General features: G+C 45.9%; 1 protein-coding gene across 6 annotated transcripts in view; it reads right to left on the reverse strand.

Moving 5' to 3' along the window:
- The window catches only part of LOC138569611 (sodium channel protein type 5 subunit alpha-like), a 1,199,462-nt gene that overhangs the window by 855,213 nt on the left and 329,924 nt on the right, over nt 1–14,325 (reverse strand). The window lies entirely within an intron of this gene.

The raw sequence follows: 14,325 nt of genomic DNA on the forward strand, positions 1-14,325 counted from the left end.
ACTCTCCAAGCTTCTGGTTCAACTTAGAAATAATGGGATAGGCCAACTCGGGGTCAACATTGCAAAGCTGTTTATAACTTACATGTTCAACTTGGGCAAGCCCTATTTTAACAAAAACGCTTTAATAACGAATACTGCTGAGGCATAGGTTTGAACATTGCTTTCGCAAACGGGGGTAGAAGGGGTGCTGGAGGTTGACTTGCCCCCAGACAAGCACATCTTTCACAAAGTAATTAGTTCAACCGCACGCCCTATCTTCTCCTGCCCCTGGTGGGTTCCGGTACAGACCGCGGTCTTTCCCCTCCCCCTATATTATGCCAGCTCCTGTTATACGCGCTCTTGCAGTGCTGCACTCATTTGGATGGGAGTGCTTGAATTTGCAGTCGGGAAGTGCTGCCCTCTAAAATGTGGGGTGCCGGGTCAGGGGGCTTGCTGATGTTACCAGGACTCCATACCTCCAGTCAGGTACTGCGCTTCAGTGCTACGTCTTCATGGAGTGCGCGCAGCTTACACTGCTTCCCCACAAAGTAATCAGATCCCCTTTGTGAATCCGGGCCCCGGGTCTTGCCTGGGACAGATGCATATCCGCGTTGCAAACAGTACGCACCGCACCACCGGTGGGTGCCCAGCTCTATGTTTATAAGATCATGTCATTAAAGTCGCGAAAAGATCATTCAATATCACTTCTTTGCCCTATGAAATCATCGCTTTTTGAATCTAAAGTGCTCTCTGTTTTTTTAGAAAAATCTCAATAAACAGTAGTACTCGAGGGGATGGTTGCAGTATTAGTGCAACGGTGGTGCAATGCCTATCTAAAAGAATAGGAGAAAGAAGAATTTCCCTCCACTAAACAACAACTAAACAGTCTTAAGTACCCACACCAATGAAATCCTCTTCAAGCGCAATCCTGAACAGCCAATGTACCGTTAAAAGCACCGGGCATTGGCTGTTCAGGATGGCTTTGGAAAAGGATTGCATTGGTCTTGAGGCTTTAAGTGGTCATGCCAACTAAGTGGAAAACTTATCATCCATGCATGCTAAGCAATGAGTGATTGCATGAGTCCATGTATGTGGATATGCCCAGCATGAGCATGCGGGCGTACACAAGATGATTATAAACAATTGAGAATGTCATAAATGTTGTGGTGTACCACTTATTGAGAGTTATATAAGATTTCCAGCATTTGTGTAGTTTACCATTGTTTGTATAGTTACCACAGTATGTATTGTATTTATACACTGTATATGTCGTTAAGTAGTGAAATGAGCTTCTATATTTGTTACAAAATGCACAAACAGTAATAATTAAAATAAATCGAAAATAACAAATTAAACTGTAGGCCCGGCAGTCTGGTCCTCCGGTCCTCTGTCCCTTACAAGGTCTGTCAGAACCCCAGTGCTCCCTGTAGATCCTATATGTATCTTTGCACCTCCCGCTGATTGGACAATGGACGCTCACTGTGATGGCAAAAATCTTGGGGGACACACTTGAGGACAATGTTTGTCGCCAAACATCAGGCAATCATCGTCACCATGGGATGTCTCTGTTGCTACTTCTCTAACCACTCGAAACCATAAAAAGCACACCCACTACCCGTTGCCCTGCTTAAAGATATGGTTTCTTTTCTCACAATGCTGTCAGCAAAGGGCTGTGGCGGCTCTTGTCGGCTGTGCATTTGCTAAAGGACGTTAGCCCGCAGAGACAGAAAGAAAGAGAGAGCGAGCAAGAGGGATAAAGATATAGAGAGCTACCTACTTCAGCGAATGATATTCAGGGTACAGCTAGTACACAGTTAACCCCCAGGATCATGCAGAAGATTGACAGGGCAGGTCAACATGTTCTTCATTCTGGCATTCCGAATTCCTTTAAGGGTTCAATTGAGAAAGGTGTTTGGAATACATGTCTAGAGCACCCCATTATCCCTTGCTTATGTCTGCCACTCTAAAGATGAGCCACCCCCACAAGGCTATCCTTAGCACCCAAAATACAGAAGGGTAATGCCCATTTTCAATGTTTAATAGTTCCTCTAGTTTTCCATTTTATAGAAATAGATTGCAAGATGTTAACACAATGTTTTTCTTACAGATCATTGCTGAAAATGATCATTTTCAGATGTTTGAGTTATTTGCCACTAACACAGCTGCAGTGGTTATTTCACAGCTGAACTTCAGGGCATTCATTTTTTTAATCAGAGTTGCTGCATTGATCAGGATGAATTTAATTGTTACTTGGTGACATGATTATGTGCATTTATAAAGAGAAGAGGAAGGCGATCGCATATATTGTGGCCTCAGGAAACAGTGTAGGCCACCTCCTTAATTTTATTTGTACTTGGATTACAGGATCCTTACACCACACTGTGATCTAGACAGCCTTCTAAATCTGTGGGACTGACAAATCATGGAGTGATCACTCCCAAAACTCCTTTACTCATAGGTTATCCTGGACAATCTAGTGTAACCAATAGGCAATGTGCACAAGTAGGCCTTGGCAAGTTTGTTCTGGTAAAGGGACAATCACCTATATTTTCAGGGCATTCTGAGTTTAACAACCCTCTCGAATCTTTAAGGCGTTTGGGTTATAAGTTAAGTTTCCGGCTCATAAAAGTATCTTTGAACAGTGCCTCGAACATGTCAAAGCCTTTTCTTCCATTTAATGAATAAAGGTAGCAAAGGGCCTCGTTACAGGTTTCATGGTATTTGCCATGGAAATATAGCCCAACCCAGATGCGTTTCTGGGGGGGGGGGTTGAGGGAGGCTTTAGCCCCGGGTCTTTTGGTTGTAGTCCCGGATAGAAGCTCAGGGGCTACAACCCAAAGGCAAGCTGGCCCCACAACCCAACAGGCCTGACATTAGCGTAGCCCCAGATCTTTTCCAGATCTAGCCACAACCTCTACACTGTTACCACCACTCACTCTGGAAGATTTACCGCAAGATTATGAGTGGGTAACGGTGGTGTTAATCCTGAACTCCCACAAGCCCTCCACATTGACTATCCTGGATAAGGATGATGAGAGTTGTAGACCAAAACATCTGGAGAGCCAAACGTTTCAGACCTTCGGTCTAGAGTGTCTGCTGTGAATTCGGGAAAGCATGCAGACTTTGGCGGGGATAGCCCATGCAGCCAAGAAGCATTGATGTCTGAGTTTAAGTGTAAACACAGTAGCTGCATTCCACATTATTTTGTGAAGTGCTGAAAATCCTCCCTTTACAGCAACAATATAGCGTCAGAAATAAAAAAAAAAATGTTAAATGTTTTATTTTAGACAGAAATATACAAGGCATATATGAGCTTTACTGAATTTTGTAAAGTACAATTATAGTTTAACTATCAACTATTAAGGGTGAGAAATTAGAGTATACAAAGGCCATGTAAAAATATGGATCCTATATACAAGAAAACAACATTTTTTGAAAGAAAAAGAAGAAATTAAATGAGAAAAAACATTACACGCATTGAAAACAAAAACTAAACAAAATACGTACAAAAGGGAGGGAAAACGTTCACCACCAACATCGCGCCTCCGTCCGCAGAGACAGACTCCAGTGAAAGTGCTAAGGCTACTAAAGAACTCAAGGGCTCAAGAGCCCGGCCAAATCGCGATAGGATTTGGACTCAGAGTTCCACATTTGTGTCATCGTTCTACAAAAATGGCTGCCTTATGTTGAGATGGCGCATTCTAGTCTTTTTCAAGATGAAAGAAGAACGCTGGGCACGCGCTTCCCCACTCAGATATGCTGGCAGAATGCCAACAATAAGGCTGATGATGAATGAGAAAGCATTTTCCTTTCAAAAATATGACTAATGGCAAATGGGTTCGCATTTATCCAGATGCAGTCAGACACTAGAGCGCAATCGCTTTAGCATTTCCCTTTGACCTGTGCATTCAGGCCTAAAGCGGAGAGAGAGAGCGGTCACTTTGGTGAGAGAGAGCAGCCACTGCAGAAAACACGGTTTCATCTCTTTGGGGGCGTACATTTTTGTCAGAGTCATTGTGACGGCAGTCAGGGATAGGTATGCGGATTTTCAAATTCCTTTATATCCAGTGCGCAGGCACACACGATGACACGGACGCCTATTAGAGCAGGAGGGGCGAAACTGGATTAACAGGGATTCAATTGCAAACCTGGGCCATCTGGGATTATTACGCAGAATGCATAACTCTATAAACGGGGGAGTTTCATTGGCTCTCCAGATCCCTCTGTGTCACTGCCAGAATCCGGGGACAAAACAGGTTTTATTCTAGGGATAGATTTAGGAGGCACTCTTGGCAGTGCCGTGGCATAAGGCTTTTTGCTTTGCCATATTATGTATAGAGGCGTCAGTGGCGTGTCGAGACTCTTTTGAGTGTGGTGGCCCAAGTGGGGCACTGATTTATGCAGGGATGGCATTAAGTACAAGCGCGCACACATAATGATCATAGTTTAGGATAATGGGGTATGATATGATATATGTCATTTATAACGTGCCTGTTCACATGTGTTTCTAGCCGTGACAAGACAAGGAAGGGAAGACAGAGGGAGGACAAGACAAATAATCTTATTTTGCCTTGTGTTGTTCAGATCGTGCAAGGGCGAGGACGCAAAGTGCAGGAGGAAGGGACAGGGGAAGTGCCAGGAAGAGGGACGGGGGAGGTGCAATCAGGACCACAATGCTCTGAGTAAGTGCAGCCAGGGCAGCTCGGCTCTGGGTAAGTGCACGCAGGCAGGACACTGTACAGGTTACAGTTACAGCCCCTAAGTGTGCTGAAGGCCCTGAGGCAGACTCTGAGGGTAGTCAAGCAACCAGTTGGTGCCATAGACAGGTAGGTCAGCAGGGGAGGGAGGGAGAGAAAGAGAGAAGAAAAGGAAGGTTTTGAGCTGCTTCCGGAACTTCAGGTGGTCCGGCTAAAGTTTGAGAGGGACAGAGAGGTCATTCCTGAGGGAGGCACCTGCAAAGGAGAGAGATCTACCACCCCTCTCTGCGTGGAGAAGCATTTGACCCTCAGAGTGTTGGAGGTAGCTGAGCGAAGGGCTTGTGAAGGAAGGAATTTTGGAAGAGAGAGTTGGAGGTACAGCGGGCCATGGCCCCAGAAAGCTTTGTGGACAATGCAGAGGGTCTTGAAGTGAGCCAGTGGAGAGATTTAAGGGCTGGAGCGATACGGTCCATGGGCTTGAGGCCAAGGATAAGTCTTGCAGTCCTGTTCTGGATTAGTTGCAGAGGGCGAAGAGTAGAGAAAGGCAGATTGAGAAAGAGGCTGTTGCAGTAGCCCAGCCTATAGAGAACCAGGGCTCTAGAGACAGTGAGCTTCCCAGGGAAAGTGAGAAAAGGAAGAATACCTCTGAGGAGGTGCAGCTGGTAGTGGGCCTTCTTGGCCAGATCAGTGATGTGCAGGTAAAAGGAGAGGATGGAGTCGAAGATGACACCAACGTTTCTTGCCTCACAAGAAGGCAAAGGAAGAGGGTGGTCCAATGAGGGCACCAATGGTGGCACCTGGGGCACCCAATCAGATTCCATGGGTAGCACGTGCCACCCCAGGCAATTCCCTGGACAAGCCCCCGAGTGGTGTTGTGATTGGCTGGACTAAGGGGCTTGCCCACTAGTCACACAGGCTCCAGAGGCCTGCAAAGCAGTGAAGCGGTATTCACCGGTAACCATGATGGGCCTTCACCTACTCTGATACCCAAACCTGCCTCCACCACTCAGAGAGTGGGTGTCTAATTGTATAGCATTCACCAATAAGCCTAAAGTATCTTTCTATTAAGGAAGTGCACTGAAGCTTTTTTTTAAAAAAACATTACTTTCTATTTTGCAAATGTTTTGCTGCCACAGTCTAACATTATGGACTTCAAACATTAGGGACTTCAAATAACAGGTGGCTTCAATCCCTAAACAGATGCAACAAATTCTTTTGATCTAAAGAAAGTAAACAAGTGTGTGGGCCACATTGGGGTTTGAACCTGTGGCCCAGAGGCTGAACACTGATTTGTGAAACAGATTTGATTATTACCTTGCTCAAATGGTGCGAATGATGGATGACATGGGATTCAACCAACACCACTATACACAACTAGCAGCTAGCCACACTACACATAGACACAGAGAGAACTAATCTAAGTGTTGCACTCAGCAAACTCTCTGAGACTCTGGCCTTAGAGAAACACACCCTTGCACATAGTCCATCAATCCACCGGCACTGCACATATGAACACCAACACAATTACAATAAAACACCTAACAATCATCCTGACTCTGGACCCTAGTATGGATACAAATAAACAGTGCGCACGACTACAATGCCACACTAACCTTATACGACCTACACGCCCAACACAAACATTAGCACACATCCGTGGCACTGATTCCCCCACCCATACGGTTACAACAAGCGGGCCTCTCGAATCGATTTGAACCAACTCCCAGATGCAAGCCAACGCACACAGACGCCAGTTCCTCCTGGTTCTGAACCTATCCTATCATCCTATCCTCACTCATATGCCGTCCCCTCTTCTCTTGCAGAACCACATGAGCGCCTGGAGACTGTCCTTGGGTGGTAGTGGTGCGCAGAATAAATCAACATAGCATTTAAAACTGTGTCAGACACACAAGTCACAGTTAAATCTCAGCTATTAACTTCAAGTAAGCCCACTCATCTAGTCACTCATCTAGATGCAATGTAGGTAGGCTGCACATCTCGTGCAAGGAGACTCAATGGAGCCTCAGTACTTATGAATTGAGCATGACAGAGCAAGTAAGGCTAACAGTGGGGAGACACAGACATGCAGCCAACACACTTGGTCCCGTCTGCAGGGCACAGGTTCAGCAGCCTTATAAAGCTGATACACTGGGTGCAATTAAACAGGGTAAAAAGAAGACCTATTTTTACAGCACTTAGAAGTGGTACAGGTCTGGCATAAAGCCCTATAGAAAATGTTGTATTGATTTTACTCCCTGCAGCCACATATGCATGGTCAGCTACATTTCTAGTTTGTCTGCTTTGAAAATGCTCTTATATGCTATATAAAATATGTGTTGTTCCACTACAAGTTGAGTGACACAGTTGAATCTCAGTGCCAAGGGGAAGTAGGACACAAGTAATAATATAAGATGTCAAGGATGATACCAATTCCATTGTGCTGATGGCAAAATGACCTGCACATTTATGGCACGTTCAAACCAAAAGAAACACAAATATAAAATGCATTAGAATGTAACCCACCAAAATATTTTAGGTGCACCTTTTGTTTGTTTTGGAGTTAAAAGGTGTGCAGAACGGTTCAAAGTTTCGGTCGTGCACCATCAGTAACTTCTTCAGGGTCGATCATTTAACAACATGATCATTTCCAAATATTTCATCGAGCAAGTTCAACAAATGGACAATAAAAACACATATTTTAGACAGATGGTTAATTAATGAGATATGTAAACAGTGGTCCAAATCGCCTCACTGCTTACAGGGAAGCTCCCCTTGGCCTCACCACATCTCGCGACTCTACCAAAAAACCTTCCTACTACATTGATGTTGTGTCCTTTCCCCACTCTCACTCTTGAAAACAGTCGACTCCTCTCCTGGTCAGGCTCACCCCACTAAACTCTGCTGCCTCCCTATCTGAATATGACTGCCTCCTACTTTTACACTATGTCCACTCTTATCTTATACATCCTTCTCTCTGTAACCCTCCGACTCTGCCCTTCCTTCATGAGTCTTTTCTGCTACTTTCCTATGAAGCTCCTTTCCATCCTTCACTAGCCTAACACATCCTTCACCTCTATTCCTGAATTTGCAACCAAAACTATCAAAGAGCATGTGCCTATAACCTACTTTCACCTCCCCTCTTTCTTCCACTCCTCCCTATCAAACAGCAGATTCCCATCCTTTTGCAAGGTGGCTTCTTCAACAATCCTTTCTCCTTCTCTGTCGGTCTCACAAGTTCACAACCTCTATGTCTTAAGCCTTACCACTCTTGAACCCTCAAGTAAGTTATCTTCATGTGCATCAACTACCTCAAGTTCTGACCACCTCCATTTCCAATTCTGAACCAGGCACTCTAGTGAAACTGCTCTCAATCATGTATTTAAGTTTTATTCTACTGCTCGTCGCTCTCTTCTTCTCTGTCCTCATTCTACTCCATCTCTCTGTGCCCGTTGACACTCTCCAAACCCTTTCCTCATTTGGCTTTGACACAGCCCTTAAATTGGTGGCTTCTAATTTGACAGACCATTCCTTTAGCCGCATTCCGGTACCTCAACATCCTTCCCCAACCTCCCTCCCACTGGGCTACCTACAAAGATCCATCCTGAGCCCACTCCTGCTCACTCTACATATATCCTCCCTTGGCAAACCCACCTCTTTCCATCCTTTAACTGATGACAGCCAGATCTTGTTCTGTTTTTCCTCATTCACCCCCACAATCCTGAGCGCATCAGCGGGTGCCTATTTGCCATTCACTGCTGGACGACACTATGTTGCCTGATGCCAAACCCCTGTAGGACAGAAGTCCTCTTTTTCCCGGCCTCCAATTTAGCCCCCCACCGCGTAACCCCCATCTCTTTTGATCCTGATGACTCACTCCATCAGCTAATGCTCACAGACTCCATCACTTCATCACTGCCAGTGTGGCCCGCATCAACCTCCCCAAGACCTGGGATACCACCCGACCTCACCCACCACTTTGCCTATATGCTCATGTCTACCAAGGTCCTCAGTGAACCCTCTACTCTGTTGCTCCCTACAACATAATATTTAAGTTATCAATATACACCCTCTGCAACCAACCTATATGTTTCCCACCTCAGCATACCTTCCCAATGCCGGGTGGCTGACCCTGCTGAATCCCTTCCTCTTCAAGTTTCTGCTCCTCGTCTTTAAATCCATCTGCAGTGTAGCCCTCACTCCTGGCCACATCCTGCTCCCTAGGCTCCCCTGCCTTGGATCACCATTCTCAAACCCTTAGGGGTCTGTCTGTCCCTATCCCCAATGTTGCTTTCCACATAAGTTCCTTCCCACTGGCACTATCTTCATTGGGATGCTCCCCCCTAACATCAAAGGAGTTCAGTGGAACTTCTCAAGACCAGAATCAAGCTCCACGTGCAAGCCAGTGATGGGCCAACTCACACACACGCACCTCTAGCTCTCTGCCTAGCCAACCCTGCACTAATCAACTATAAACAGGTATCCATGGAAACAAGTGGACCAGCTCTACATGTACAGGGGTATCAGGTAATAAAATTGCGGCACAAATGTCGCCGGTAAAAGAAATCACCGCAAAAAAGCTGTGGTTTGACCCGGTAAAGGTGTACCCCATTATACCATTTAAGGGGAGCGGGCATCCTTTACATGATTGTGGCGGCAAAACCACAACATTTTGTATCCACAGACATTTTTGCAGCTATTTCAAGACATGGAACCTGTACAGGGTGTTTGTTTACACCACTGTTGCTATGTGTCCCTCCCCATGCCCTACCCGACATACCCGGCTCACCACTATGCAAATATTCCTTATTCTATGTAAATTCACCCTGATTAGGGATTGCCTCCACCGCCTGTTTTCTCACTGTCTGGCACTTCTGTCAAAAGGTCCATTTCACGTAAACCACTAAAGAGAATTGAAGAAAGCATCTAGCATTGAAGGTCATGGAGGAGGCCTCCAGGGAAACCCCCCAGAGCTTAAGATGGAGGACGGCTCAAACCCACGCCAATGGGAATAGAGTAAACCAACTACCCTACAGCACTGTCTCAGTGTTTACTTGTACAGGTTTTCAGATCTTGAACGTGTGAGGGTGAACCTAGAGCTGCAAGGCAAAAGGACTTGAAATCCATCCGACGGAACGCTAGCTTCACGCGAGCACACTGTAGGGTGGTGCCTTCCTGCCAGAGAAAAGCTGGACCAGTGTGGAGTTTGGCATCCAGATATGGAACCGCCAGAGCATAATCAAAACACATCTGTGCCGCTGTGGATACAGGGTTACAAGGCGCATGATGCGACATGCACAAAATGTCAAACCAACAATGCAGTGGTGTGTCTGCACTGCCAACTTCAGAGTTGTGTGTATGATATGATGTGATAGGTTATTTATAACTCGCTTAATACCCAGAGGTTTCTAAGCGCGTATCGGTGATCGAACCTGTGGTGCTCTGTGTCGCCGTGCTTCCGAGGTGAGCACATTGCCCCTGAGCTATCCTTCCGAGAGCCTACTATCTGAACACCTATGTATAGAAGATTTAACCTGAGACTGCAGACATGTTTTGCTCTCTGGGCATCAGTCAACACGATGAAGAAATTATATTTTGCAATCATTCTGGTCCACAATCCTCCCTGGCAAAGCCTTCGCTGCCATTAGGTTCCCTCAAAAACACCGCTCTCAGGATGTTTAGGGACGGCAGACCTGGGGCTCAAAAAGAGCAGGGAAACGCAAGTGGCAAACTGGACCAGAACCATGCCTAGAACCAGAGGCGTTGCTAGGGGGCGCTGAGGGGGCTATAGCCCCGGGTCTTTTGGTTGTAGCCCCGGATAGAAGCTCAGGGGCTAAAGCCAAAAGGCTAGATAGCCCCGAGTCCCGACAGTCCTGACATTAGCTTAGCCCCTGATCTTTTCCAGACCTAGCAACACCCCTGGTTTGAACACATACCTAAAGGCAGCCAATGTGGATCTCTAATTCACAAGAGCATTAAGTGTGCCAACACAATTGGTATTATTAACAGGGCCGTGAGGCATCGCCTTTATTTCCAGGAACCCTGGGTGCAGCCAACAGAGCGGACATGGGCCAATACCCACGCCTGGGCCCGTTGCAGTGGCAGGTACGCCTCACAGAAATGTAGCATATATTAGGCCCTGATCCATCGATTCCTACGAGAGGATCAATGGGCTCAAGCTGGCCAGCTAAGCCTAATTCCCGCTAAGGGACCAATATGTAGGTCGCAAACACCGAGCTAGAAAGCTGCGGAGCACTGCACAACTGGAAGATGCTGTGCAGAGTGGGATGGAAGAGGGAGGATTGTCTCCCGCACATCCAAGTCACAGGTGTGCTAGATGCAATCAGGCAGTCTGCCATGAAGATCGTGGCAATTGTAGCCACATAAGGGGGGGAAGCCTAGGTCCCAGCCCTCTGAAAGATTTGGCATCTAATTTCACTTGGTTGAAAGGGGAGATCACCGGAATCTTCAGATCGGCTCTTCACCGGCTTTATCCAGCGAGTTTGGTCATAATAACTGAAGGGGCGTGGCCTTAGAACACTATGAGGCCCGTTTTCGAGTTCCCAGTAAAAATGCATGGGGGCAGGAGGAAACTGGTGTGTTTACACGTTTGCGCAGGCAGGTCCTCTATGCGCAATTTTCAACATTTCCAAGGCGGAGTACAAAATGTAGAGGAAAAAGGTGGCGCACCCGCTTATACCCGACCCTTTTGCACCCTTGTACGCATGGCAGGCAGCGTTTACAGTGGGAGGAGACTAGCCAGTTACAAAGCCATCATGGTTCTGACACCAGCCTGCGGTTGGGTGGTATGTACTGTTGCCTTCTGTCCATCACTTTTTAGTTTTGGTGGAAAGCTGATTGCGATTAAAAAAACAAAGCCTAGCCTGGGTGGCACGCACTTGTAGGTGCCTGGTAAATATACAAGTTAGCAGCCATGGATGGGCTCACCAACTTAATGAATAGCAGAATTCAGTGTGGTTTAAAAACTACTAGAAAACTACGCAACTCTCCATCATAGTCATTTTAGTAGAGTGATCTCATACATGGTCGTTGTAACTATGCTGAAAACTTGACTGTTTTTGACTAATCAGGAGCCAGACAAGCCAAGACCCATTGTAATGGTATCCATGATGTGCGCCTTGCAATAAAGGCCCAAAGGGACATTTCTGGCGCCACACAATGCACAAAGCCCCCATGCACAAAGCCCCCGTATACGGCTCGGATTGGCGAACCAAGTTGGGTGTCATTACCGAGCCTGACTGTTGGTTTTGTGATATATATTTCAACATTTTGGGCGTTAATGGCGGCTCAAGAGTTCCTTCCGGTGAGCTGCCATTTTGTGACTCTTTGGTGGGAAGACCAATTGTTTCCAAAACAATTAAGTAGGAGCTCGTTATATCCCTTGCTGCTGATAAGCGCCATTATCTGTGCTGGTAAAAAAGCAAGTCCACAAAGTGCTGAGGAAAATGAGAAGGCCACTTACAGCGTTAATAATGCTGTAGGAAGTTTCACTGCACAGAAACAAGTGTATGGAAAACGTGTTAGATTCATAAAGCGACTGCAGAATGTTAGGAAAACTGTGCCGACCTGTGGCTTCCCCTCGCCTCCATTTCAAAGGAGTGACTTAATCCCAGCTAGTGCAATTCATGGTTTCGATAATAAAACGTGTTTATATCGTGTCCATTGACACCCCCCCTTCCAAGCAACCCATTTGAGAAGGTGATTCACTGCTACCTAAAACACTGTGTATGTTACTATTTTGAAACTGTGTGAAAGAAATATGAAAAATAGGGAGACTGGGTTCTAGATCCGTTGGGGAATTTGGCCGCAATCACGAGAACGCTTCGCCCAGCTGACTATACAGCCATGAGTCTTGCAGCATTTAGCCTCTTTGTCGCCAGCTTTGTGAAATGTTGTGAGACGCTAGGAATTGTATCATTTGCTGAAACCTGTCCATTGAAGAAGCTGTAAGCAGGCGAGTGTGGATGAGAATAACCCCGGGTGCGAAGCGCGGGGCCAGATGCGTTGGAGAGGGCAACGCATTCTTTCCGCTGGAGTACACTGTTGTGTTTGGCACTCCCGGTGCCATCAGCCTGGGGTGTGCTTGGCCAGAGCTGGGCACATCTCCCCTAGTGCCATGTAAACGCTGCTCAGCTGGCCTGTTAATATTCATGGGCTGGCAGCGTAGCAAGGCACTGCTCTGATGACTGAGGGCCCCGCAGGAGACAGCAGGGCTCCATCACAGAATGCGACACATGGAAGCTGCCATTTTGATCTCCCTATCTGTCCCGCACAGTGACTGCAGTGGTGGCATAGAGGGGGGCTGCTATTAATATCCTGATTTCGCTCCTCTAGCAAGCCCTCAGTTATGAGTACGCGATCCACCTCAGGTGTCGTACTGCTTCTGACTGGTTTCACCCTATGCCTGCAAATTGTAAACATTTTCCGATAATTTCATCTCGAATAATGTTGTATTATGTCAATATCTCTGTTGTGTTTATATCAAACAAAATCTTGTTTCTCTGCCTGTATGGTTTGGGAGCCCCGAGAAGATCTGGAATAATGTTCCCCAATCGTAGACATTTTGTGAGAAAATGCTGGACTGAAGGCCGTGCAATTTGTTGTTCTATTGTTTTAATGTATTTCGAAATTAAAGGTCGAAATCTTCACGATTCAAAATATTCCCTTCAATTTTCTTCATTTCAAATTATTAACAGTCAAAATTATGCATTAAAATTGCCACTAAAAACTAGCAGAAATGAAGAGGTGCAATATTGGGTAAAGGGAGACATTTTGTGTGCATTGAAGCTCCATTAAAAAGGGCAAAAAAAAGCTGGTTGGATTGTGTGTTGACGTAAGTAGAGCAAATTGAAACATTTCCCTCTACAGGAAAATTCTGGCCTCAGCGCCATAGGGTTTGCCATGTATCGCCTTGTGCGCCTGCTCGCGTTGTTAGATTTTGATTGCCAGTAGTGCTGGGGCCCAGCTGGCCACTTTCTGCTGGAACAGCACTAACTGTTCTTACCGCTGTCGCGCGGTCTTCGACTTCAACTTCATATGAGAATGGCGAGCATGTGAGCGAGACGATATTGCACAGCCTCTATTAGGAAAGAGTAGATCCTGGTGAGGTTTGGTGGATTGCTTGACTGCAAAGGAGTCTGCGATTTTGTAAAAATAAAAAAATACTTAAAGTGGCAGGGAAGGTTTAAGAAACATACTTGCTCCTGCTGCAGTGTCTCCTAAAGGAAAAAAAAGAAGCACCTCAGAATGATTCGAGGCATGCAGCCAAAGCAGTACTTGATGTATTTTATAGGAGAAACTATTCGGCTTTGAGTGATAATCAATAAAGTATTCGGCCGAAGCCAAATATCTCATTTTCAGCCGGAATTCAACCGAATACTTAGTGGAAGCCGAATTTCGTTACACCCCCTATATCTAACTGGGGCTTCAGATATGCAACTGGGCCAAGTGCAAATGCTAGAGTGTAATGGTCTGTGCGTGTTCACATTTCAATAGCACACATTAATATGGTGCTATACATAGATTTTTATTTTAAAGTAAGAGTTTTTCTAACTTTTAAAGTCCCCAAAATATTTTGCGTATAAAAGTGTATTCATCTTTCCATATAAGCAAACAACTGAGTAAAATAAAC

This window comes from Ambystoma mexicanum, chromosome 2q (assembly GCF_040938575.1).
Source record: "Ambystoma mexicanum isolate Mex_15411 chromosome 2q, UKY_AmexF1_1, whole genome shotgun sequence".
NCBI classification, from domain to species: Eukaryota; Metazoa; Chordata; class Amphibia; order Caudata; family Ambystomatidae; genus Ambystoma; species Ambystoma mexicanum.